Genomic DNA, 25,454 nt, shown 5'->3' with positions numbered 1-25,454 from the left:
TCCCCGTCGATCACCAGCGAAATGCTGACCGTTCCTTCGTATTTCCACGTTATACCTACGTGAGAGACCAAGCTGAACTCTGAAGTCGCTTTCGACCACCTTCAGGTGACGCCTCCAGCATCTGAAATCAACTCGCTCAGTCCAACGACAACAACAACGCAGCCGACAAGCTCCGGCCGATGCTCCGGCCGATGCTCCGTGCTCCGGCCCAGCTGCCTGGGCGCTGCCATTTTTCCTGTGATGACACGTGCTTGGTTTGGTCACGTGACTAGTTGTCACTTTTGTTTTGCGTACAAGCGTAGGCAGCGGCCTGTACTGGGCTACTTCGTTGGTAGTGGGTCACATTCGAGTGCAGACCGGAACGCACGTCAAGCGAGCGGGGTTTCCCGTAGTGCAACCATAATACGTCGCGGTTCGCCTGCACATCCAGTGCTTTAGGAAGTTGACATTTGCTGCGCCATCTACATTGTGTCGTGCGAAGCCCTGAACCACGTTATCGCGCGCGAACAATCGCGTTGTGTTTAAACTGTCAACACCGTCGCTGTCGTGCCGTTGCGTTGAGCGCTGCGTTTAAAAGACAAAATGATCACAGGAATAACTGGTGGCAGTGGCGTACCAACTTGTTTTTGAGTGTGTGTGGGGGGGGGGGGGGGGCAAGGCAAACCACATTATCTTCCCCGGGAGGCGGTGCCCTTGGTATCCCTTTGGCGCCACCGGCCAGTATTCGCCCTGCCCAGCGGTGGCTGTTTCAGGGGGGCAAACCACATGCATCGCCCCCCCCCCCCCCCCCACTTTGAGAACTTGGGGGGGGGGGGGGGGGGGGACAAGCGCCCCCCTTGCCCCCCCCCCCCCCCCCCCCCCCCCCCGGTTGGTATGCCCATGACTGATGGTCCCACAGTTTCCTGCTGTCAGCAGATCATGTACAGCAAATACAAGAAGGTAAGAAATAACATTACTTGATCTGGGCTTGATAGCCCAGATCAATAAGAAACAAAGAAGGAACAATTACGCCCGACGGCACTCGAAATACAAATTACGGTCGCGTCCGTCGGAACTCGAAATAAAGAGTAAAGTCACGCCCGACTGAACCCGAAATAAAAGTTAAAGGGACCATGAAATGACCTTTTTACTTTTTCCAGATAACTTTTACATTAAACCGTCAATGTTCACTGAATGCCGAACAGGCATCCGTTTTCGTCTCGGTTTATTAACTTCTACACAAAAAATTATTGAAATATCGACTTTTTCATTCTCTCCAACTGACCGCAAAAGAAGCCGTGACGTAGGCCGTTTCCAGAACCGGAAGTTCTCTCGGCAGTAGGAGAATGGGAGTGTTAGCGGCAACGAGTTGGGGTGCGCCGGTAGGTTTTACTGCGCTGATGTCACCGACGTATTTCCTGAATCGGCGCCTCTCATCGTCGCATCGCAGCTGAGCGAAATTCAATGAGATATGTTGCGCTACAGCGACAGCATGGGACTAGTCCCATACGCCGGTATGCCTGTTGGGAAGTGCAGCGTTCGTCACGAGTGTTCGTCAACACTGCCTCGGAAAACAAGGGGCACAGAACTTGCAAAAGTAGATTAAGTACCTAGGTGTGATTTTTTGTAATACGTTGCGCTGGAATAGTCACGTGGACTATATATGTGCAAGGGCATATCAAAAACTAGCGTTCCTTAGAAGGCACCTAAGACATGCAAATAGAGATGTTAGATTAACTGCATATAAATCCTATGCGCGTCCGATATTAGAGTATGCAAGTTGCGTATGGGACCCCTACAGAAGAAAACAGGTCACACAAATAGAAAGAATTGAGAACCTTGCTTTACGGTTTATTTTTTCGGAATATAGGCGTACGTCGTCTGTTACCGCAATGAGAGCTGAGGCGCGGCTGGATCGCCTAGAAAACAGAAGAAAAATTTCTAGATTAAAAGAATTATACATTATAGCAAACGGACTGACAAAAATAGATCCTGAAACATATCTGCTACCTTCGACGTCTCGTTCCCGGAGAACCAGCAACACTAAAGCCATTTCACCGTATCAATACAAGAATGATGTATTCAAATATTCATTCTTTTGCAGAACAATAATTGAGTGGAACGCTTTACCAGAAGAACTTGTCAGTTTCTGCAGCCTTGAGCTATTCGGAGCCAAATTGACCGAATTTTTTAATTAAGTGATGCATGTAAAGAATGCGCAGGCACTTCGAACTGCCTGCGCACGCTTGACCCGCACAGAGTGCATGATCATGTATTTATTATGTGCTTTTGTACTTCCTCTCCTGCGTAGACCGAAAGGTCCGCAGTATTGTAAATAAATAAATAAATAAAGAGATTGACCTGACCTCTTAATCTAGAATTGAGGTCAGTGATCAAACTGTCATTAGATGTCATTTCTCTTCAGTCAGACATTAACAGTGTGTTACAATGGTGTAACATGTGGAATATGCAGCTTAACGTTAACAAATGCAAAGTAATGAGAATTTCCCGTGTCCAAAATGACACTCCTCGCTACTTTTTTAACAATGTTTCTTTAGAGCACGTTTCATGTTATAAATATTTAGGCGTTCATATCTCATCCACTCTCTCTTGGGATTCTCATATCCAATACATAACAAATAATGCTAACCGCATGCTCGGATTCCTAAAACGGAATTTTTCAACAGTTCCTGTGTCGCTAAAATTACTTCTCTACAAAACACTCGTTCGCTCAAAACTGGATTATGCCTCCTCCATCTGGGACCCCGGTACTGACGTACTAACCCTTGCAGTTGAAGCGGTCCAAAACCGTTCTGCTCGCTACATCCTCACCGCATCGCTAGCGTAACATCAATGAAATTGGGCCTAAAACTGCCAACGCTTGCTTTGCGCAGAAAAATTTTTCGCTTATGCCTGTATCACAAGCTATACCATCATAACCCTTTCCTACGTGAAAGGTTACTAACGCCTGCACCTTACATCTCGTCACGTCTCGATCATCAACATAAAATGGACGTACCCTCGTGTAAAACTACATCTTTTCATAGTTCGTTCATACCTCGCACCACTCTTGACTGGAACCACCTTCCAGCCTCTGCGGTATCGATTTCCGATGGTGTGGCGTTTAAAAACTGTATTGCCAATATTTATATTCCAGAATTTGACTAACCTATTGTTATTTTTCTTGTTCTGTTTCATGTGCATATCTTAGATTTACTTTATATTATGTAACCCACTCCCCTCTGTAATGCCCTCGGGCCCTGAGGGAAAAATAAATGAAATGAAATGAAATGAAACTATAATACGGGAAGGGTCCACAAGGGTCGCGCGGGCATATTCCATTTAGCACGCCAGCCGATCGTAGGCAGGCGGTCTTGCGACGAAGCAACGCAGCGCCGAGTCGGAATGCCTGCTAGGCCTATACGCTTCGTCGGAGTCGGTGGATCCAGCGGTCTTGTTCGTCGTGGTCTGTTTTAAGTACTGTTTTCTTGCTGCTTGAAGTCGGCACGCGCGGGAAGAACACGTAGAAAAATAAACGTTCAGTCAGTCAGAGTTTTGAGAGGAAGGAAAACAAAGAAAATAAACGTTCGTAGGCGGCCGCCGCCACCCAAGTACTGTCGGCCCTGCCCTACTGCGCACGCGCAGTAGTTGCTTCGTTTACCACACGATAGATGGCGCTTGGCTCTCAGCATTATGAAGGACTAACAGCACTATTAAGGAACATTTACAAAGATAACAAGGTGATTATAACATGGGAAGGAAAGGCGACAGGGAAAATAGAGATAAGACGAGGCCTTAGGCAGGGGTGCCCGTTATCGCCTTTGCTGTTTATGTTGTATCTGAGAGGATTGGAGGATAGACTAGAGAAGAGTGGGCTTGGGTTCAACCTTTCTTACAGTAAGCTAGGCCAAAAAATTCAGCAATCCTTACCGGGATTGATGTATGCGGATGATATTGTACTAATGGCTAACAACAGGACAGAGTTGCAGGAATTAATGAGCATCTGTGGTAGGGAAGGAGAGGAATTAGGTTTAGAATTCAGTAGCGAAAAATCGGCAGTCATGATTTTTAACGAGGATGAAGTTGAGAGGCTGAAGATACAGAATATTACAGTTGAGAGAGCTAGTAAATACAAGTATCTAGGAGTATGGATATGTGATGGTGCAGAATATCTCAGAGACCATGAAAAGTATATAATAGGTAAGGGCAACAGAAATGCAGCTGTAATGAAAAATAGAGCACTTTGGAATTATAACAGGTATGAGGTGGTGAGAGAGATTTGGAAAGGGGTCATGGTGCCTGGCTTGACTTTTGGAAACGCAGTGCTATGCATGAAATCCGAAGTGCATGCGAAACTAGAAATAAAACAGCGCGGAGTAGGTAGACTGGCTTTGGGGGCACATTGCAAAACGCCAAACCAGGGAGTACAAGGAGACATGGGATGGGCATCATTTGAGAGCAGGGAAGCGGTGAGCAAGGTAGAATTTGAGGATAGGTTGAGGCTAATGGACGGGGAGCAATGGGCACGAAAGGTTTTCAGCTATTTATACATGAGGAGTGTAGACACCAAGTGGAGACAGCGCACTAGGAAATTAAGAGGAAAGTTTTTGGGCTATAGCGAAGATACGGAAGAGCAAGTCTCAGTTAAGAAGAAAGTTAAGGCCACAGAAAGAGATCGGTGGCTAGAGGGAATGCAGACAAAGACGGCTCTGGAAAGCTATAGATTAAACAAAAGAGTTATTGCCAAAGAAAGCATTTATGACAATTCTAGGGGAAGCTCATTGCTGTTTGAGGCAAGAACGGGTGTTCTGCGAACCAGAACATACAGAGTGAAGTACCAGGAAATTGATACAGTGTGCACTGCTTGTGGAGAGGAGAACGAGACGGCTGAGCACTTGATACTCTACTGTAAAGGGCTTCACCCTATGCCTACCGAAGACAACATAGATTTAATAAAGTCATTGGGTTTTAGAGACAGCGAAGGGAGAGTGGATTTCAAGACTGTAGAGATTACCAAGCAAAGATTAAGTGAATGGTGGCAGAAATCGAGAGAAAACTAGGTATTTTCTTATTCACTGATGGCAAGGGGGTTTCATAGCCTCACTTTCTTTGCACTGCGAAGTGAATATAGATTTCACATTTAAATATTCTAAGCTTAAATGGTAAAACAAAATGGCTAGGTGGCGTAAGCTACCGCCCTATCCAAAGGGCTCAGCCGTATTCATCCATCCTATAAACGCAGTGCTATGCATGAAATCCGAAGTGCATGCGAGACTAGAAATAAAACAGCGCGGAGTAGGTAGACTGGCTTTGGGGGCACATTGCAAAACGCCAAACCAGGGAGTACAAGGAGACATGGGATGGGCATCATTTGAGAGCAGGGAAGCGGTGAGCAAGGTAGAATTTGAGGCTAGGTTGAGGCAAATGGACGGGGAGCAATGGGCACGAAAGGTTTTCAGCTATTTATACATGAGGAGTGTAGACACAAAGTGGAGACAGCGCACTAGGAAATTAAGAGGAAAGTTTTTGGGCTATAGCGAAGATACCGAAGAGCAAGTCTCAGTTAAGAAGAAAGTTAAGGCCACAGAAAGAGATTGGTGGCTAGAGGGAATGCAGACAAAGACGGCTCTGGAAAGCTATAGATTAAACAAAAGAGTTATTGCCAAAGAAAGCATTTATGACAATTCTAGGGGAAGCTCATTGCTGTTTGAGGCAAGAACGGGTGTTCTGCGAACCAGAACATACAGAGTGAAGTACCAGGAAATTGATACAGTGTGCACTGCTTGTGGAGAGGAGGACGAGACGGCTGAGCACTTGATACTCTACTGTAAAGGGCTTCACCCTATGCCTACCGAAGACAACATAGATTTAATAAAGTCATTGGGTTTTAGAGACAGCGAAGGGAGAGTGGATTTCAAGACTGTAGAGATTACCAAGCAAAGATTAAGTGAATGGTGGCAGAAATCGAGAGAAAACTAGGTATTTTCTTATCCACTGATGGCAAGGGGGTTTCATAGCCTCACTTTCTTTGCACTGCGGAGTGAATATAGATTTCACATTTAAATATTCTAAGCTTAAATGGTAAAACAAAATGGCTAGGTGGCGTAAGCTACCGCCCGATCCAAAGGGCTCAGCCGTATTCATCCATCCATCCATCCATCCTATCAAATTTGGCAATTTTCGCCACACATTTCTAATTATGCTACAAAATGTGGATCTGAATATTATTTAACAAAACTTTTAGGAAACATTCGCCGGCTATTTATTGTTTACGATCGCGGTGCTGGTGAGGTAGGCTCTTACCCGATAGGCGACCTGGATTTGGCTGACGTGCTCCATTTCCGCGGATGCATCGTAGTGAACAGGCGAAGGAAGGAAGGCGCAAAAGAGTCCAGTTTTCTTTTAAAAGTTCTATAGCAAATAATTTTTTTGGTTCCCTATTTTTGTGTTTTTGTGTTTCTTTTCACACCTTTTACGACGTGCGGTGGATGAAACTCGATTTTAAAATCATTTCATGGTCCCTTTAAAGGCTGTGGCGTTTTTTTTTATATTAGGAGCGAATTGATTGAGTTACATCGTGAAGAATAATAAATATGCACATGCACATCGAGGTGTATTCTATCCCTGAACCTTACGGAACCAAGCGTGTAAATTGGAGTTCCCGTGTGTATTGCCTAGAGGCATTTACCAGTTCGCAGACCTCAACAGGATCATTCTTTAACTGCGACTTGGATTATCTTAGAGATAAAATAAATAACATTAATAACCGCACATTCTTAGTACCCCGATCGGTAAAAGCCAAACACTAAATATAATAAAGGAAGCGATGCACACTTGAGTTTATTTTATTACGCATTTTCTGAAGTCGTCCCTTCTTTTATCGGTGCATGCAGGTTTGGTGCCTCCGAAAAATTAGTCTCGTATAACTAAGTGTGAAACTCCTTTAAGCTGAGCATAGTTGTAACCCGAGACTGGGGATACGGACAAGGGACAAAACACAGAACGACAGGGACGAAGTCTCAAACGCAGCTACAATTTCACAGGACATACATATATGTCAGTCGCCATCCTCCGTCCCCCTTTTTCCCTTTCTTTTCCCAAAACTCCACCCCTTCCCTATTCCTTTTCCCAAGCCCCCGTACATTCCAGTCAAAAACAATTTAGATGGCGCCAACTCCAAGTTGCCGACAGATCCCGTGTCAACAGCCCACACCGCGACATACCGAGGTCACTCCGGCTCTCCCCAAACACAGTCGCAAAGACGCCGACAGAACCCTTGTCCCCCCACACACACCGTGAAACCCCGAGGTCATCCCGGTTCTCTCAAACCAGTTAGCCGCAAAAATTTTTCGGCTTTTAAGTGGACGGACGTGTGACTGATGCATTCGGCAGACGTCTTTATTCTAATGGTCTCTCTCACTAATCTTTTCATGTCGATGTTTTCCTTTTCTACAATCTTTACGTCTCCCCAGGCTGGAGAGCAGTCGGCACATTCATTCAAATGTTTAGCTATTTCCGAATTCGGATCATTGTTTTTTTACATTTCTTTTATGTTCCGATAATCTGTCATTCACACATCTTTTGGTTTGACCTACATAAATGCCACCACATTTCATTGGTATCTCGTACACTACACCGATCGCGCATACTGTAGACTTCTCTCTGTGCGCCCTTTTACACTGGTTGGGTGTTCTCAAAAATGGGGTCAAACGGTCCAATCTGAAATCCCTCTCAAAAACTACGTCGGCGCCGAACTTCTTTGCGCACGCCTTTAGGTTGTGTGAGATGTCATGGTGGTACGGGATAACCGCCCAACGACCCCGCCGGGGCTCTAGACTTCCTTTATTTCCCGAAACTATCTTTTTTATCTGTCCAATTATGCCATCAACCGAAAACCCAGCATTCTTCAGTCGACACATCTGCTTCTCCACTGCCTTACTAACGTAGTGGGTGCAAGATCGGTTTAAGGCATTGCCTAATAATGATCTAATAATGCCGCATTTAACCGTCTACGTTAGTAAGGCAGTGGAGAAGCAGATGTGTCGACTGAAGAATGCTGGGTTTTCGGTTGATGGCATAATTGGACAGATAAAAAAGATAGTTTCGGGAAATAAAGGAAGTCTATAGAGCCCCGGCGGGGTCGTTGGGCGGTTATCCCGTACCACCATGACATCTCACACAACCTAAAGGCGTGCGCAAAGAAGTTCGGCGCCGACGTAGTTTTTGAGAGGGATTTCAGATTGGACCGTTTGACCCCATTTTTGAGAACACCCAACCAGTGTAAAAGGGCGCACAGAGAGAAGTCTACAGTATGCGCGATCGGTGTAGTGTACGAGATACCAATGAAATGTGGTGGCATTTATGTAGGTCAAACCAAAAGATGTGTGAATGACAGATTATCGGAACATAAAAGAAATGTAAAAAAACAATGATCCGAATTCGGAAATAGCTAAACATTTGAATGAATGTGCCGACTGCTCTCCAGCCTGGGGAGACGTAAAGATTGTAGAAAAGGAAAACATCGACATGAAAAGATTAGTGAGAGAGACCATTAGAATAAAGACGTCTGCCGAATGCATCAGTCACACGTCCGTCCACTTAAAAGCCGAAAAATTTTTGCGGCTAACTGGTTTGAGAGAACCGGGATGACCTCGGGGTTTCACGGTGTGTGTGGGGGGACAAGGGTTCTGTCGGCGTCTTTGCGACTGTGTTTGGGGAGAGCCGGAGTGACCTCGGTATGTCGCGGTGTGGGCTGTTGACACGGGATCTGTCGGCAACTTGGAGTTGGCGCCATCTAAATTGTTTTTGACTGGAATGTACGGGGGCTTGGGAAAAGGAATAGGGAAGGGGTGGAGTTTTGGGAAAAGAAAGGGAAAAAGGGGGACGGAGGATGGCGACTGACATATATGTATGTCCTGTGAAATTGTAGCTGCGTTTGAGACTTCGTCCCTGTCGTTCTGTGTTTTGTCCCTTGTCCGTATCCCCAGTCTCGGGTTACAACTATGCTCAATTTACACCAGCTAGCCTGCACCCTCACCATTGCTCCTTTAAGCTCACTGTTCTAGATCATTTTTTGATGGCCCCTTGAACACAGTGAGAACTAAAGTTATTCACTCACCAGCACAGGTTGCTGCCACTCCGGAAGATTTGAATAGACCACCTCAGTTAAGGTAGAGTTCCTGTATAGGCTCTACCGTAGGTAGCATATACAGGAACTCTAAGTTAAGGCTTCTTCCAGTGCCATCTGTTGTCCATTTTTGACATCCCCGAAGAAAAAGGCTTTTCGACCTGTTTTCACTGACAGTCTGTAGAGGTCGTCAAATACCAAAGCAAAGGTGTGCAGGATGACATTTTTTTCTAGTATAACCGGGAAAATATTAGCAGTGTTTTCGCTCCGATTTGATTTGGAGCCTAAAAATATGCACACTGATGCACCATCGGGCGATTCACCTTCTGACATAAAGACCTGTTGATTCGGAAAACATTTATAACTAGGCTTAATAAAGAGTCAAGAACTTACCGTCAGGGATCTCTCCACTCCGCAGACGACGCAGGCATCGCCACCCGGTCTAAGAGACCTGATAACGTTCGCGAATTTTTCCCGTGTGGAAGGGCCAATGACATCAAGTGGGTGTTCAATGTGATTTCCCTCGTTGAGTGACACAATGCTCAGTCGATCTTCATCAGGAAATAAACTTCGAATCATGTAGAGAGTCGAACGTTTCACCAGGCTGAAAAATCGTGGCTCCTAAAATATTGAATCAGATTTTTTTTATTTAAGGAGCTGCATTTGCTAGACACCAAAGACAAACCTTAAAAAAAATTTCTGATCGTAAAACATCTTTCACAAATAAATTCCACTGCTATAATCTATTTAGCAATGGCGCAAGTTCAAAATTGTGCAAGCGATAAATCTAGAAATAAATCAATCTTTATATTGTCGACGCTAGCTGTTCAGGGAGCAAAATAATTTCCCAGAAATCCTGGAAGCACATCTAACCCTTTTGTGTCGAAATTAAAAGCGTCTAAAAATACTGCAAAAAAAAAAAAACATAATTTGGATTTAATCACTCACAATCGAGCTCGACGTATCAAAAACAAGCACAGTTCTTCTTCCACGCCCCTGGATGTGTTGAATCACACGAAATACCACATCGGGTATAGCTTCGAGGGAAGGGCCTTGCAATCTTGGTTAAAGAAAGGATGCGGTGTGATGAATTTGTTAATGAATAAAACTCTTCACCTTAAGACACGTGACAAATAAAGAAGGCTTACTCATAGTAGTCGTCGCTTTCTCTGACAACAGCCCAGGTTGGTTTCGATGAGCAAGTTTCGTAATGAGAATTTTTTATCGGTGAAATATTGTCATTTCCTTTCTCGTTGCAAAACCTGAACACCTGCAAAAAAGGAGACGTAGCAAAATTTAACGCGAAGCTGTTATGCGCTAGGACCAGGAAAAAATACGTCCGTGGATGTCAACAAAAAGCTCCCCATTGGTCGTGGCACGTATAAACAAATAGAAACATATGAAGGGGGAAACCCGCGTGAGTCAGTCTTCTTCCGGACTATTAGGTAGTGAGGTCCTGATCTCACGGTGTCATCTACGGTCATCAACTGATCTCAGCCAGGAGTGCGCTGTGGCGTGGCTGAGGGCAGAAAGCGCAGATCTAACCTTCCTCTCTTTCGCTTCCGCGATGCGGATAAACAGACTTGGGCTCGATCGGAAATGAAGACAATTAATCCACAAAGTATTGTACGTTTCTTCATTGCAATAATATGTAAATCTTATAGATGTATAGTTGTAAAGTTGTCGTGAACATAGGAGCTTCGCTGGTCCTCCATCTTGACGGGAAGTCGATGGGCTCTAAATTTTTTTTTTAATCACGTGGAACTCTAATAGAAACCACACAAGGTGTGCACAGCAGGTACAATCTCTAAGTTGCAGGAAAAAATAACCTCATTGTGACTTGTATTATTTCACGTCAGAAAAAAATTTACAAGCATAAGTTTGCCGCGTTATTTCTAGATTAGAACGCACAGGGATTCGAAATTCGGGCCTAATGTCGAATTTGTCACGGTAAATTAAACAGATGCTATAAATTTTCTCGTCCCTAGCTCTTTTGCAAATTTAACGTAAGAGTTTATACTATTGAACGAATGCTTGTAAGAAAGCTTTTCTCCCTAACAATTTATTTTTACTACTCCGCCAAAGAAACTTATTTGATGTTTGGGGCTGTAAAAATATCAATGCATTTTTAGAAACATAATTGTGTCAAGTAACAGGAAGTTGGGTATGTGATTTGTATGTCAGAATTCGCTCATCAACAGGACATATTGAAAGGACATCAAGTAAAAGTGAGCTAGCGCACACCACCTCAAAGCAGATGGAGGGAAAGCTCGCCCTGCAAAACCAGGGACGCTGGGTTTAACCTCCACCCATGTCCATTTCAATCTCTGCGACCATCGCACAGCGTGCTATCGTGCATCACTACTGCTAGCCGCAAGCCAAAGACCTCGGGATCGCGGTTCTAATGAACTGCCTAAATTGTTCACCTGCAGTTGAGAGACAAGTCGCCAGTTGAGACAGACTAACTTCAAAATGTACAAACATACACACAAACATACATCACGAAACATTAAAAACAAACAAAGAAAAGCCAAAAATTAATTTTACCTGCAAACCTTCGGTACAGAAAAGGTGGCAACCGTTGTCTGAGGGATGTCCGGAATTGTCAAACACTCCGTACCGAAAACGAGCCCACTCGTGAGTTAAAATAAAAGCTGAAAAAATATAATCGACGCATCATCATCCTTCGTTCTACACACACCTTATATTTAGAAATAAACCGGAGCCTCCCTAGATGCATGAAACCGGCGCTGCGCTTGCGCAATGGAATGCAGGCAAGAAGCTCGCCGTCCTCCAGCTACCAACCCGTGGCGTGCTATGGCGGCGTCGATGTAAGTCCCCCTGCTCTTTTTCGCATTGAAATAGTTGATTCTACGCATTCATAGCAATATTTGAGTATGTTAGTGGCCTCATTGACCGTAATAAGATTTCTTGCTTCGCAAAACTTCGCGCGAATAATGTACGTGACGCGCGGCGATTTATTCCACGTGGACTCCGCAGAATGGAGGCTAAAGCTTGATTGACGTAATAAGCGTAGAAGCACCAAGAACAATAAATGTGAAATACGCAGAGCGGACATGCGCTAAACTCACAACTCACGTTTAATAAAGAGCATATAAAAAAGAAAATATATTAAAAGGAAACTCCGCCGATTTTTTGGCTACTTAATCCAAAGGATGACTTCCTGATTCCTAAATGCTATCTCGTTCCTACAGAATTCTAGTTAATTAAAAAAGTGATATTTTATTCGCTGCCAGAACCAGTACATAGCTCTTGCCAAGTTTTCCCTAGTTTTCCCCGTCATTCAAATGTGGCGTCATGGGTGGGCACCGAGGCGCGCGGCCGACAATCGGGTACGCTTGCGCCCGCCTTTCTCGCGTCAAATAGCGAGAAAACAGGGGCATTCGTGCTATGGTAATCTCTAGCTGCACAAAGCATGACTTTGGCCTACGTGCCAAGACCTATGGTATGTGCTATGAGGAAATAAAACAACGAAAGCAATTGGGACCTTGAGACACCGTTCTTTGCCACTCGGTGCGCTCAAGCCACGGCTCGCTAGTTTCGTGAAATCGCTAGCAAATCCGTTATCCTTTTATCAGAAGCTGGTAGTTACGCCTGTGAAGAAAGGCTGGACGTTCACGCAATACATTCTTTGACAAATTACCCAAGTGCCACGGAGAATGTTCCGAATACAGGTACAGTTGCGCCGCACTCTCGCGTTACCTGAAAGAACGTGTCATTTCTTTAAGAATTTCTTTAGAAAACTTACTGCTAGAGACGGCAGCACGTGTAACTATTCTTGTAATATGCATATGCTCCTTGTTGTTTAATTTATTTTGGAAAATATCTATAGACCATTCCAGAAGAGCGCCTCTGGTCGGGGCCATTTTCATCGTTCGTGCGTGTGGCGCGTGCTTTGCTCGTCTTCCAAAGCGGCGAAAATGCGCGTGCTGGGCTCTCATATAACGCGTCTATGCTGTGGTTCTCGTAAACAATAAAATGTATGGAATGGAATGATCCAAATCAGTGTAGGCCAGATGGTCACTAACCATGGAGCTAAACATCAATTTGTGATGAAACGCGTGCAAAATATACGAGTACACTATCCATCCTCAAATAAAAAAATTTTGTTCGAAGATATTGTCACGGGTGGTGACAAAAAAAAAAAAAGGAAATAAACAGAAAGAAATAAACGTTTAATGTGGCAAACTTGTGCCAAAAATAAACGAGTACAAAAGATAATAATAGAGCGTCGCGGGCGTCGAAGTCGGCGTAGCAGCAGAGTCGAACGCTGGTGCGAAACTGACTCCGTTCGCCTTGCGGAATCCCTTATGTACCCTCGTGGGTTTCTGGATCGTTCGGCGTAGAAGGTTCGGCGCGTAGAACATTCTGACCTCGAACAAGCAACGTGGTTCTCGAATTTACCAGAACATTACTTTACAGAGTCAAAAAAATGCGCCTCCGCGGCCAGGAATCGAACCCTGGCTTTCAGCGTGGAAAGCACGCGCGATAACCGTTAGGCCACGCGCGCGCTGCCTACTTGGCCAGCTGCGCGCGCGGCATTACTCCCCCCTTTAAAAAAGTGCATCGCCCCGATGCAACCCAAAAACAAAATGAAGCAAATAAAACAGAACGGTAAACTAAAGAGTCACATAAGGTCCACAGTCCTATCGCGCGTAGTACGGCTTCAGTCGCACGACGTGGACGACTTCCGGTCGTGGAGGGCGGCGTGACGAAGTCCTTGTTCCGTCGGGCATCACCTCGTAGTTCAGATCCCCGAGTCGACGAAGCACTTTGTAGGGTCCAAAGTATCGTTTCAGCAATTTCTCACTGAGGCCGCGGCGACGGATGGGCGTCCATACCCACACCCAATCTCCGGGCTGGAAGTGGACGTCCCTGCGACGAAGGTTGTAGCGGCCGGCGTCGACGCGTTGCTGGTCTTGAATCAGGAGTCGGGCGAGCTGGCGAACTTCTTCGGCGCGTTGAGCAACCGCCTGGGCGTCGTCGCTCTCGTTGCCAGATGGCTCATGGGGCAGCATGGCGTCCAGCATGGTCGTTACCTTCCGACCATGTACCAGCTGGAAAGGGGTGAATCCAGTGGTCTCTTGGACCGCCGTATTGTAGGCGAACGTGACGTAGGGCAGCACCTCGTCCCACGTCTTTTGCTCTACGTCGACGTACATAGAGATCATATCGGCGATTGTCTTGTTGAGTCGCTCCGTCAGCCCGTTGGTCTGCGGGTGGTACGCAGTTGTACGACGATGGCTGGTGTGACTGAGTCGGAGGATTTCTTGGGTCAGTTGTGCCATGAACGATGATCCGCGATCTGTAATCAGAACTTCTGGAGCGCCGTGCCGGAGGACGATGGACTCAATGAAAAACTTGGCAACTTCCACAGCAGTACCCGAAGGAAGAGCTTTCGTTTCGGCGTACCGCGTGAGATAATCTGTGGCGACGAAGATCCAGCGGTTCCCCGACGTCGAAGGCGGAAAAGGACCAAGTAGATCCATTCCGATCTGCTGGAAGGGTGCAGTTGGAGGAGAAATAGGCTGCAGGAGTCCGGCCGGCCTCGTCGGAGGTTTCTTGCGTCGCTGGCACTCGTGGCATGATCGTGTGTACAGGTGGACGGTCTTGGGGAGCTTGGGCCAGTAATACTTTTCACGAATACGGGCCAGTGTCCGGCTGTATCCAAGGTGTCCGGACGTCGGGTCGTCGTGACATGCTTGAAAGATCTCCCCTCGAAGGTCGGTTGGGATTACCAGCAGCCACGGCGAGTTGTTGTCCCCGAAGTTCTCTTTGTAGAGTACACCTTGTCGAATGGCGAAGGTCGGCACGGCTCGTGAGAAAACACGGGGTACGGTACCGCCGCGCCCTTCCAGGTGCTCGATTAAGGCTCGCAGCTCCGGATCGTCTCGTCGACGTCGTGCCATGTCATCGGTGTTCACTGCCCCTAGAAAGCACTCGTCATCATCGTCGTCGTTGCTGCCGGAAGGTGTTTCGACAGGGGCCCTGGCCAGGCAGTCAGCGTCGCTGTGCTTGCGTCCTGACTTGTAAACCACAGTCATGTTGAACTCTTGTAGCCGGAGGCTCCATCGAGCGAGGCGTCCTGACGGGTCCTTGAGGTTCGCAAGCCAGCAGAGCGAGTGGTGGTCCGTGACTACGCGGAACGGGCTTCCGTACAAATACGGACGAAATTTCGTGATTGCCCAGACGACCGCGAGGCATTCTTTCTCAGTCGTGGAGTAATTTCTCTCTGCCTTGGACAGTGTCCGACTTGCGTAGGCGATGACTCGTTCGGTGCCTTCTTGTACTTGAACTAGTACCGCGCCAAGTCCTGCGTTACTTGCGTCAGTGTGAATCTCGGTGTCCGCATCCTGATCGAAATGTCCAAGAACCGGAGGCGTCTGGAGTCGTCGCTTCAGCTCGTCGAATGCCTGCTGCTGTTCCTCGGCCCATTCGAACCTCTCGGCGTCCTTCGTGAGGTTTGTGAGCGGTGCGGAAATCCGTGCGAAATCCCGAACGAAGCGACGATAGTAGGCGCAAAGTCCAAGGAATCTTCGCACAGCCTTTTTATCTGTCGGCGCTGGAAATGACGCGACGGCGCGAGTCTTCTCAGGGTCTGGGCGCACGCCTTCGTTGCTAACCACGTGACCTAGAAACTTCAGTTCGTCATAGGCGAACCGACACTTTGACGGCTTGAGGGTGAGTCCAGCGGTCCGTATGGCTTGAAGAACAGCTCGGAGTCGTCGCAAGCGCTCGTCGAAGTCGCTGGAAAATACCACGACGTCATCGAGGTAGACCAGACAGCTCTGCCACTTCAGTCCTCCCAGTGCGGTGTCCATAACACGCTGGAAAGTTGCTGGCGCCGTACATAGACCGAAGGGCATTACCTTGAACTCGTACAGCCCATCCGGCGTGACGAAAGCTGTCTTCTCTCGGTCCCGTTCATCGACTTCGATCTGCCAGTAGCCGCTCTTCAGGTCCATCGATGAGAAGTATCGAGAGTGGCGCAGCCGGTCTAACGTGTCGTCGATTCGGGGGAGTGGGTAGACGTCTTTCTTCGTCACCGCGTTCAGCTGCCGGTAGTCCACGCAGAACCGAAGCGTTCCGTCCTTCTTCTTAACCAGTACGACTGGAGAGGCCCACGGACTGCTTGATGGCTGGATTATGTCGTCGTTCAGCATCTCTTGAACTTGCTCCTGGATCACCTCCCTTTCTTTAACGGAGACTCTGTACGGTGATCGATGCACAGGGCGCGCGTCGTCCTCGGTAATGATGCGGTGCTTCGCAAGGGCTGTTTGACGTACCTTCGACGACGTCGCAAAGCAGTCACGGTATTCGGCGAGGAGGTTAATCAGCTGCCGTCGTTTCGGGTCTGGAAGCTTAGGGTCGATGTCGAGTTGCGCTGGCGACGTACCGTCTTGCTGAGGTGGCGAGGATTCATCAGTAATGGCAGCGATTTCGGCGGAGTTTCGGAGATCCTCGACGTGGCCAACGGCTGCACCTTTTGTGAGCTGTTGCGTTTCATTCCGGAAGTTCGTCACGAGGACCACAGTGCGGCCATCCTGAAGTTCAGCTACTCCTCGTGCGACGCCTATTCCTCTTCCCAGGAGCAACTGGAGGTTACCTTCCAGAAGAACTTCGCTACGGGTAGCTGCATCGGTCACGACGGGTATGACAACACTTGATCGCGGCGGTAGATTCACGTGGTCGGCGGCGACTCGGACGGCGGCTGACGCAGTTTGGAGTATCTCTGAAGGCGGGACAGGTGTCCGCAGCGTCAATCTGTTTTCTCCAAGGTCGATGACGGCGCCGTATTCACACAAAAAGTCCATGCCGAGAATGACGTCTCTGGAACAGTCTTGTAGAATGACGAATTTCACAGGACACGTCTCGCCGTGAATTTCGACGCGAGCGGTGCACCTTCCGACAGGCGTAATGAGGTGTCCTCCGGCGGTTCGTATCTGCGGTCCATCCCACGGCGTCGTGACTTTTCGAAGGTGGCGAGAGAGCCTACCACTCAATACTGAGTAGTCTGCCCCGGTGTCCACGAGTGCCGATGCGTTTTGGCCATCAATAACAACGTTTAGGTTGTTGGACACCGTTGCAGGCGCGTCGGTGCAATGCGGGGCGTCGAGAGAGTGGGAGCGCTCCGGCATTCTTGGAGGCTGTTTGCTTCCGTCGTTTTCGGCAACGTCACCTCCAGGCGTTGCCGCACTCAGTTTTCCCGACGACGCAGGGGAGACAGGCTCTCTCGGCGGGATCGTGGCGCTGGGGAGGCTGAACGTCGTGGCGATGGGGAGCGGGCTTCATGGCGGAGAGACGACACTGGGGAGGGCGAACGTCGGAGGTACTCCTCGATGTCGCGAGGGCGTTCGCCGTACCTCGGGCGTGGGTCGTTCGGGTGGAACCCACGCAGGCCCATTTGCCGGTAGGGACAACGACGGTAGATATGGTCGGCCTCCCCGCAGTGGTAGCAGATGGGTCGTCGATCCGCTGTCCTCCACACGTCGGTTTTCCTTGGCGCCTGCTGTTCTCGGCGGTCGTACTGACGTACTTCGTCGTTGCGTCGGAGGTACGCCTGCGTTGATGGGTCTCGTCGTGGCGCCACGGGGTAGTGTTGAGCAGTTGGCGACGGTCCTCGGGCCACTGCGGCGTAGGTCAGCGCCGGCTCATCGGCTGCGGCCACGCTGGCAGGAGTCTCCGGTTGAATTGCGCGCTGAACTTCTTCGCGCACCACTTCGGCTATCGACAGCGAAGCCGGCTGGTTGGCAGCAGGCAGCAGCTTCCTGAGTTCTTCCCGGACGACGTCCCGGATGATGTCGCGGATGTCCGGGATGCTGCAGCTGGACGGCGAGAGGGCAGCGAAGCCGGGAAGTCTCTGGTAGTGTGAGGCCCGTGCGTGAAGGGCACGTTCGATGTTGGTGGCCTCAGTAATGAAACCCTGGACAGTCGTAGGCGGGCTCCGCACGAGGCCCCCGAAGATGTTTTCTTTGACGCCGCGCATTAGGACCCGCAACGTTTTCTCTTCGGGAGCGTTTGGGTCGGCGCGGTTCATGAGGCGGAGAACGTCTTCGACGAAGCTTGTCACGCTCTCGTTTGGCCCTTGGTGTCTTGCTTGGAGGAGTTCTTCGGCACGCTGTCGTCGCTGCTGGTTGGCAAAGGTGCGTCGCAGCTCGGCCTGGAACTCTTCCCACGTAGAAATCGACGCTTCGTGGTTCTCGAACCAGGTGCGCGCCGTGCCTTCCAGAGCGAAGTAGACGTTCTGAAGGCACTGCTCTGGTGTCCACTGGTTATGGCGGGCCACTCGTTCGTAATGCTGTAGCCAATCCTCCACATCCTCATGGGCCTCACCATGGAACGGCGTCGGGTTGCGTGGGGCGACGGGCAGGTATACGACGCTGGCGGTGGACGGGTTCTGGGACGACTGGCTGTCCATCGTTGGCCTCGTTGGCTGCTTAGTCTTGGGCGGTAGAGGTCTGAATTCCGGGTGTAGACCTTGGGTGCGACGACTGAACCGGATCTCGCAAGTGCTTTCGTCGGTTCTTCGTGGGCTAGGCGTCGGACTTGCACTGCGGGCCCTCGGAGGGGTACGCGGCAGGGGCATGCGGTACCCAGCACCTCCACCAAAATGTCACGGGTGGTGACCAAAAAAAACAGGAAATAAACAGAAAGAAATAAACGTTTAATGTGGCAAACTTGTGCCAAAAATAAACGAGTACAAAAGATAATAATAGAGCGTCGCGGGCGTCGAAGTCGGCGTAGCAGCAGAGTCGAACGCTGGTGCGAAACTGACTCCGTTCGCCTTGCGGAATCCCATGTACCCTCGTGGGTTTCTGGATCGTTCGGCGTAGAAGGTTCGGCGCGTAGAACATTCTGACCTCGAACAAGCAACGTGGTTCTCGAATTTACCAGAACATTACTTTACAGAGTCAACAAAAATGCGCCTCCGCGGCCAGAATCGAACCCTGGCTTTCAGCGTGGAAAGCACGCGCGATAACCGTTAGGCCACGCGCGGGCTGCCTACTTGGCCAGCTGCGCGCGCGGCAATATGATTGCGCGTAAAGTACAGAAATGCGTCATCGAATTTATAATTAAAAAAGAGTTAACAAAAATTACTCAAAACATTTGTAATAACATTTCTCCCTTATGTTTTTTTTGTTTTTTTTCTGTCGGAGCAGAATGCAACGTGCTCTAACAGTCATCCACGAGTACACGTGGCAAGGGAGTAAATAATATAAGATTTTATAAAATTAAGCTTTTGTTTAGCGCAGTTTCCATCAGCTCTAAATTTGCATGGACGAAATTAATCACTTTCATGGTTTTAAAAAAGCTTTGCAGCGCTACATCGCCTTTCGCCGCAATAGAATAAAATAAACATGCTTTCACCATCTCTTCTGTGAGAGGACATGGCACACCAAGCACTTGACCCACCAGGCACCGACTATTTTGTATATTAATGAATCTAAACACCTGTTCCATAAACCTTTGTAATACCAGACACGAATAGCATTATGTTTAAAGTCTTATTATTTTATTTATTTATTTACTCAAAATACCTCTAAAGGCCCTCTGTATGAGGGTATTACATTGGGGGAGGGGGGACAAGCAAATGTGTAGTACACAGATAGTAGGGCTGGGCAATTGATCGATTAACCTTCCGATTAATCGATTATTGCTTTAATCGCGATCAATTTTTTTAACCAGTTGATCGGTTAAAATGAGGCGAACAAAAGTAAATAAATATACGTTTTATTCCTTTCTCCTGCTGCCGTTCCCTCTAAAACGAACATACAAACTTGCTCCTTGTTCACCTCGTAGGTAACACCCAACAAACAAATCATTCGTCGTGAGTCACGCGGGATTGGAAGAAAAAAGCGAAAACAGAAGCAGAATGAAAGCAGGCTTTACGGAAGTCCGGTGACCTCGGTCTTGAATTTGGGCGCTCTTTTTGAGCACACGCAGCAGCTTTTTTTTTTTTTTTTTTGAAGGCACGCAAGCATGTTGGCTTACGGGTTTGCAGCGACAAAGCTCTTCCGAAGGCTGCCTTGATCCCCATTGTGGGTTATGCTCCGTCCTTGCGGTCGCTACAACGTGACCTCGCTCGTCTCTCCGCTCGTTCAGCGTGGTGCAAAGCCGGCCGTGGTCGTGGCTTGCTTCAGTATTCGACCCTCTGTTTTATTTGTGTGGTTGGAATTTCTCTCTCGGCGTCGCTTTTGCCTCTTGACGCAACGACCTTGGCGGACCTGCACTGCCCGTGGCAAAGTGCTTCCAGATGTTCCCCCGTTCTCTCGTCGTCTTTGACGAGTTGGCACCGCGCGCAGCCGGATGGGCTCGTTTCCCTTTTCCCCGTAAAAAGGGGCCTTTCCTTTGCCGGGGATTTTCTGTTTGTTGAAAGCTTCAAGGACGTCGTGGAATTAGAGCGTGCGGGTAAAGTTACATGAACGACGAAGATGTTTCATCCTGTTTTTGTCCTTCATGTACTACTCCTATAACACCTTCAGGGACATCCTCGACGGATCGACGCTCCCCAATTATCCCCGTCTCCCTTGCCCCCGTCTTTCCTCTTCCCTTCATGTCGCGCCGCAGTCACTTGTTTGAGAAGTACCTCATCACAACACCCTGCGCAGGCATGGACGAATACAGGAGTATGAAGGGCAACCTTTCAGGGAAATTCGGGTTTAAAGTAAACTCCGCGGGCGAAGTTTTTGACTTAAAGAAAGTTCACTTCCTCATCTGCAAAAAAGCTTTCGCATATAGTGGAAGTGTAAGCTCGCTTCAATACCATCTCAGAGCTAAGCACCCAAGCATCTCGCTGCAACAAGAATCATCTGCAAAAAAGCAGACGACTATCGACGTTTTCTCTTCGAGGCCGGTTTCTCTGAGGAAAGAAGAAACTATTGCACAAGCCCTTACATCTTGGCTTGTTTCTTCTAGCCGGCCTCTCAACATTGTGGAAGATCACGGACTAGCGAAAGTTCTTCAGATTGCCTTGGATTCTCCGTCTTACCAGCCGCCGTCCCGTCGTGCAGTGAGTGCCAAGGTGGATGCCCTGTATACCTCGAGACGGGAGCGTCTTCAAGCAGAACTCTCGGCAGCCAGCTTCATCAGCTTAACAGCGGACTTCTGGACCTCCATCGCCAATGACGCCTACCTCGGGATAACGGCGCATTGGATCGACGACGACTGGATGCTTCGATCGGCAACATTGCAGGTGAGAAACGTACCTGAGCGCCATACAGCGGAACAATGTGCCAGTGAGGTATTGGAGACTGCTACAGATTGGGGAATCGTTGAAAAGGTAAAAGCTGTCTGTACCGATAACGCCCGCAACATCTGTCTTGGGGTGGAGAGAGCAAACTTTCAGAGTCTGAAGTGCGCAGCTCACACGCTTCAGCTGTGCGTCCACAAGGCGCTCAGCCTGACGGATGTGGAGCGACTGCTAGCCGCCTGTCGTCGTACTGTGGGTCACTTTAAGCACAGTTCGAACAACCAGGCCGTCCTTTCAAAACATGCCGCTGAACTCGGAGCACCTAAGAAGAAGCTTCAGCAGGACATCGCAACACGGTGGAACAGCACGTACATAATGATAACCAGCCTGCTTGAACTGAAGGAGCCTTTGCGCCGCTCCATGGAGGACAGCAGTACCATTAAATCGTCGATTCCCCACCTCACAGACGTCGATTGGGACATGTTGGAGCAGCTTCGGGAAGTTTTGAAGCCCCTGCTCGACATTACTGAGCTCCTTGGAGGGGACAAGTACGTTACTCGGTCTGTACTTATTCCAGCCTTAAAACTGCTAAAGAATAAAATGAAGACGAATGACTGTGACCCTGCCTTCATCTGCCGCTTCAAGGCCATGCTGGTGGACTCTATCGATGAGAGGCTTCGCGCGTGGCCGCAATACAACGACTATGAACTGGCAACGTGTCTCGATCCTCGTTTCAAGAGCCTCGCATGCATCGAAAAAGATCGCCGCGAACTTGTGTGGGAAAGGCTTTCCCAGCTAACACATGCGTCTTCGGACGATTCTACTGATCTAACGCCCAAGAAAAAAAGAAAATACGTTTTCTCGGAGGAAAACGAAGAACCCACCATCTCCTGCCAAGTGTCGCTTTATCGATCGATGGCCGAGGTGACGGACGATGAACTGGACCCACTACAGTGGTGGCGAGCTCAGGGCTCCCTGTTTCCTCAAATTGTGCCAATTGTGAAGAGTGTGATGTGTGTCCCAGTCACCTCAACGCCCTGCGAGCGTCTGTTCAGCGCAGCAGGGATGATCGTCAACAAACAAAGAAACTCGCTCCTGCCGGAAAATGTCAACAACGCGTGTGGCGCTCGCGCCACACGCGTTGCTTATTGTGAATTGCACTGGTTGATCGGGCGTTCTTTCCGAAATTCGCGAGGGAGGCGAAGATCCACTCCGTGGGGCCCGCTGCAAAGGTAGATGATTTCTCATTCTTAGAGAGACCCGTTTGAGACAGTTTGTCGTTCAAAATGGCCCCTGTACGAACTTGACAAGCCCATTAACGTTGAAGCCGAGTGAGTTTTTTGACTACCAATCAATACGGTAATTGCCCAGATGCGGATGCAACACACGACACATGCCGGGCGCATTCGGTCTCGTTCACAAAGTTTCGTTCGAGCGCGACTGCAACCACTAGCGCCCCGTTAAGAGTGCCTGCGTCGTGCTGTTGCTATTGTAAAACTTTCGGCGAGCCATCGGGGAGGCGCTGTGATGCACGACACAAAGTAGCGCACCGCGGTCGAAGCAAATGTGTGAACCAGCCTCTATTCGTACCGCGGTGGCCATGTAACAAATAGCGAAAAAGAAGTTCGCGTTGGACACTGTCCTCAACATCAATATCGGCGGGGCACGCTCAGCGACCGCCAGCGATGCAGCTCATTGCTGGTGAGACTAACAAACACAAAGAGCGAGCAAACCTCACTTGCGCGGCCGTTGCCTAGTCTATCCTTGCTTTATCGCACAAAGGAAAGCCGGCAAGAGTTCAGCGGGGTAGCCAGGAAAGCTTTTACCCCCCCCCCCCCCCCCCCCAAAACCCAACCGACCCTATAGACGTTCGCAAGTACGGCTTCTGGGCTTCGCCATCTTGCGGCTGATGTCGGTAGATTGTATGATAACAAAGCATTGCTAAGGCCTGCCTGATAGTCAACCATTGTTGGGGCGTACCCAGAGTTCAGTAATGCTTGACTATCTGACAATCTACATACACGAGCAGCAAGATGGAGGCGTCCAGAAGCTGTACTTGCAAACGTCTGCAGACCTCAGAACTATACATCTGTCTCCTGTTTTTTTTTTTTTAAGTTTCGTTTTCTTCGTATTAAATAAACTTGCCTTAGCTTCTCTTTCTAGGCAATGCAGACGTCAAAAAAATTCAAGAAATATGAGCAACGTTCAACCCCATAATAATTGTGTTGGGTGTATGTTTATATTGCAGGAATTTAGTCAGCCCAATGGGCGTCTGGTTCCTCAGCTGAAGATGAGTACTTTTCACGGTGCAGTACAGGAGCTAGCCTAGCAGCCGGGAGACACGACCGCATGCCGTTACGATACTCATCCAGATCGAAGGGGGAGGGCTGGGGATTCAGCCCAGGATTCCTGGGCTGTGCAGCGCGAGCTTTTGCTCCATGTGTTCCGATCCGGTCCATGGTAGCCGACTTTGGAAACTGATCTCCCTCGTGCTGTCTCGTCTTGGTTCTTATTTTCCGAGACAATCCAAAAAGGCTCTCTCAAATTGCGCTTGGCCAGTCGACCACGACATATGGCGCCGGCCACCCCTCCTTATTTAAAAAAAAGAGAAGCCCCAAGGCTGCGACATAGACAGCCGTCCAACCTAAGCAAAACCCGTCCGCACCGACGCTATCGCAATTTTGTTGAGCTAGATGTACCGGGAGTTCCTGAGAAGAGAGAACTGTGTTATTTTGCCCGGGTAAATCAACTATGCTTCGCAGAAAGTTCATACTCCGTGAAAATGTGACGCTAGTGGTTGGGACGGAACGCGAAAGTTTGAGGGCATAACGTTATTTGGATCAAGATATAATATATAAAACGAAATTTCGCTATAATTGCAGGTGCACCTATAACGCTAATTTATTCAAAACAAGAAATGACACTGTGGGCGCTGTAGCATTTATTTCATTAAAATAAACTTGTCAGCCATAAAGAAAACAATGTCCTCTTCCCTTCTCACGACTGTTTTCCACTGATATTAATCATCCACAGTGTCGAGTTCTTTTTTTACGGTATTAGGCTTAAAAGGACGTCGTCTCGTCGAGGAATTTTGTTTTTCTGAAATATGTTTTTATTCATGTAATGTCAAGTTTTTAAACTTTCGCGGTCTATCCGAACAGATAGCGTCACGTTCTCGATGAGTTTGAGGTTCCTGCGATGCATTCCTTACGAAAATGGTATATCTGAACTTATATATAAAAAAATGTGGTTATGTAAAAATTTGGGCAGAACTGGCCATATAAAGCACATCACTTTATATAAGGCATATGTGGTCAGATATGCCCCATTTTTTACATATCCATATCTGGCTCTGCCAGATAGGGGTATATTGTCACGGCTGGTGACCAAAACAACAATAAGTAAACAGAAACAAATAAACGTTTAATGTGGCGAACTTGTGCCAAAAATAAAAGGGTACAAAAGATAATAACAGAGCGTCGCGGGCGTCGAAGTCGGCGTAACAGCACAGTATAACGCTGGGGCGAAACTGAATCCTGCTTGCCAGGCGGAGCCGCTTTTGTACACGCGTTGGCTTCTGGAGCATTCGATGTAGAAGGTTCGACGCGTAAAACATTGTAACCTCGAATCAGCTAGACGGTTCTCGAATTCACCAGAACATCACATTACAGTGTAAACAAAAATGCGTAGCCGCGGCCAGGAATCGAACCCTGGCCCTTCGCGTGGGAGGCAAGCGCGATAACCGTTAGGCTACAGCCGCGCTGCCTACTTGGCGCGCGGCAATATCTGCCTCCCATATCAGGCCAGATATGTCCCAATCAAATAAGGCAACCTTCATATGTATATATTGTTGTTTTCTACAAATATCTACCAAAAGTCACTTCCTATCTGTATAAGAAAGATGCCAATTGGATATTGAGCATGTACCAACTTTTATTAATTTTTATACATGCTGCGTTTTACGCCACTCCTGATTTCGCTCAACTTAATTCCTAGGGAAAGCAGGATTATCGACATTCGCGTATTGAATGTCAATGAAACGTTAATGTCGACGAAACGTGTGTCCATGAAACGTGTATCCACGAAAAGGTGGCCGTGGAACGTGTTATCACGAAACGCAGGGAGGCATAAAAATGG

Source organism: Ixodes scapularis, unplaced genomic scaffold (assembly GCF_016920785.2).
Source record: "Ixodes scapularis isolate PalLabHiFi unplaced genomic scaffold, ASM1692078v2 PGA_scaffold6__148_contigs__length_123643588, whole genome shotgun sequence".
NCBI classification, from domain to species: domain Eukaryota; kingdom Metazoa; phylum Arthropoda; class Arachnida; order Ixodida; family Ixodidae; genus Ixodes; species Ixodes scapularis.
The sequence above is the reverse complement of the archived record's forward strand: the minus strand, read 5'-3'. Positions refer to the sequence as shown.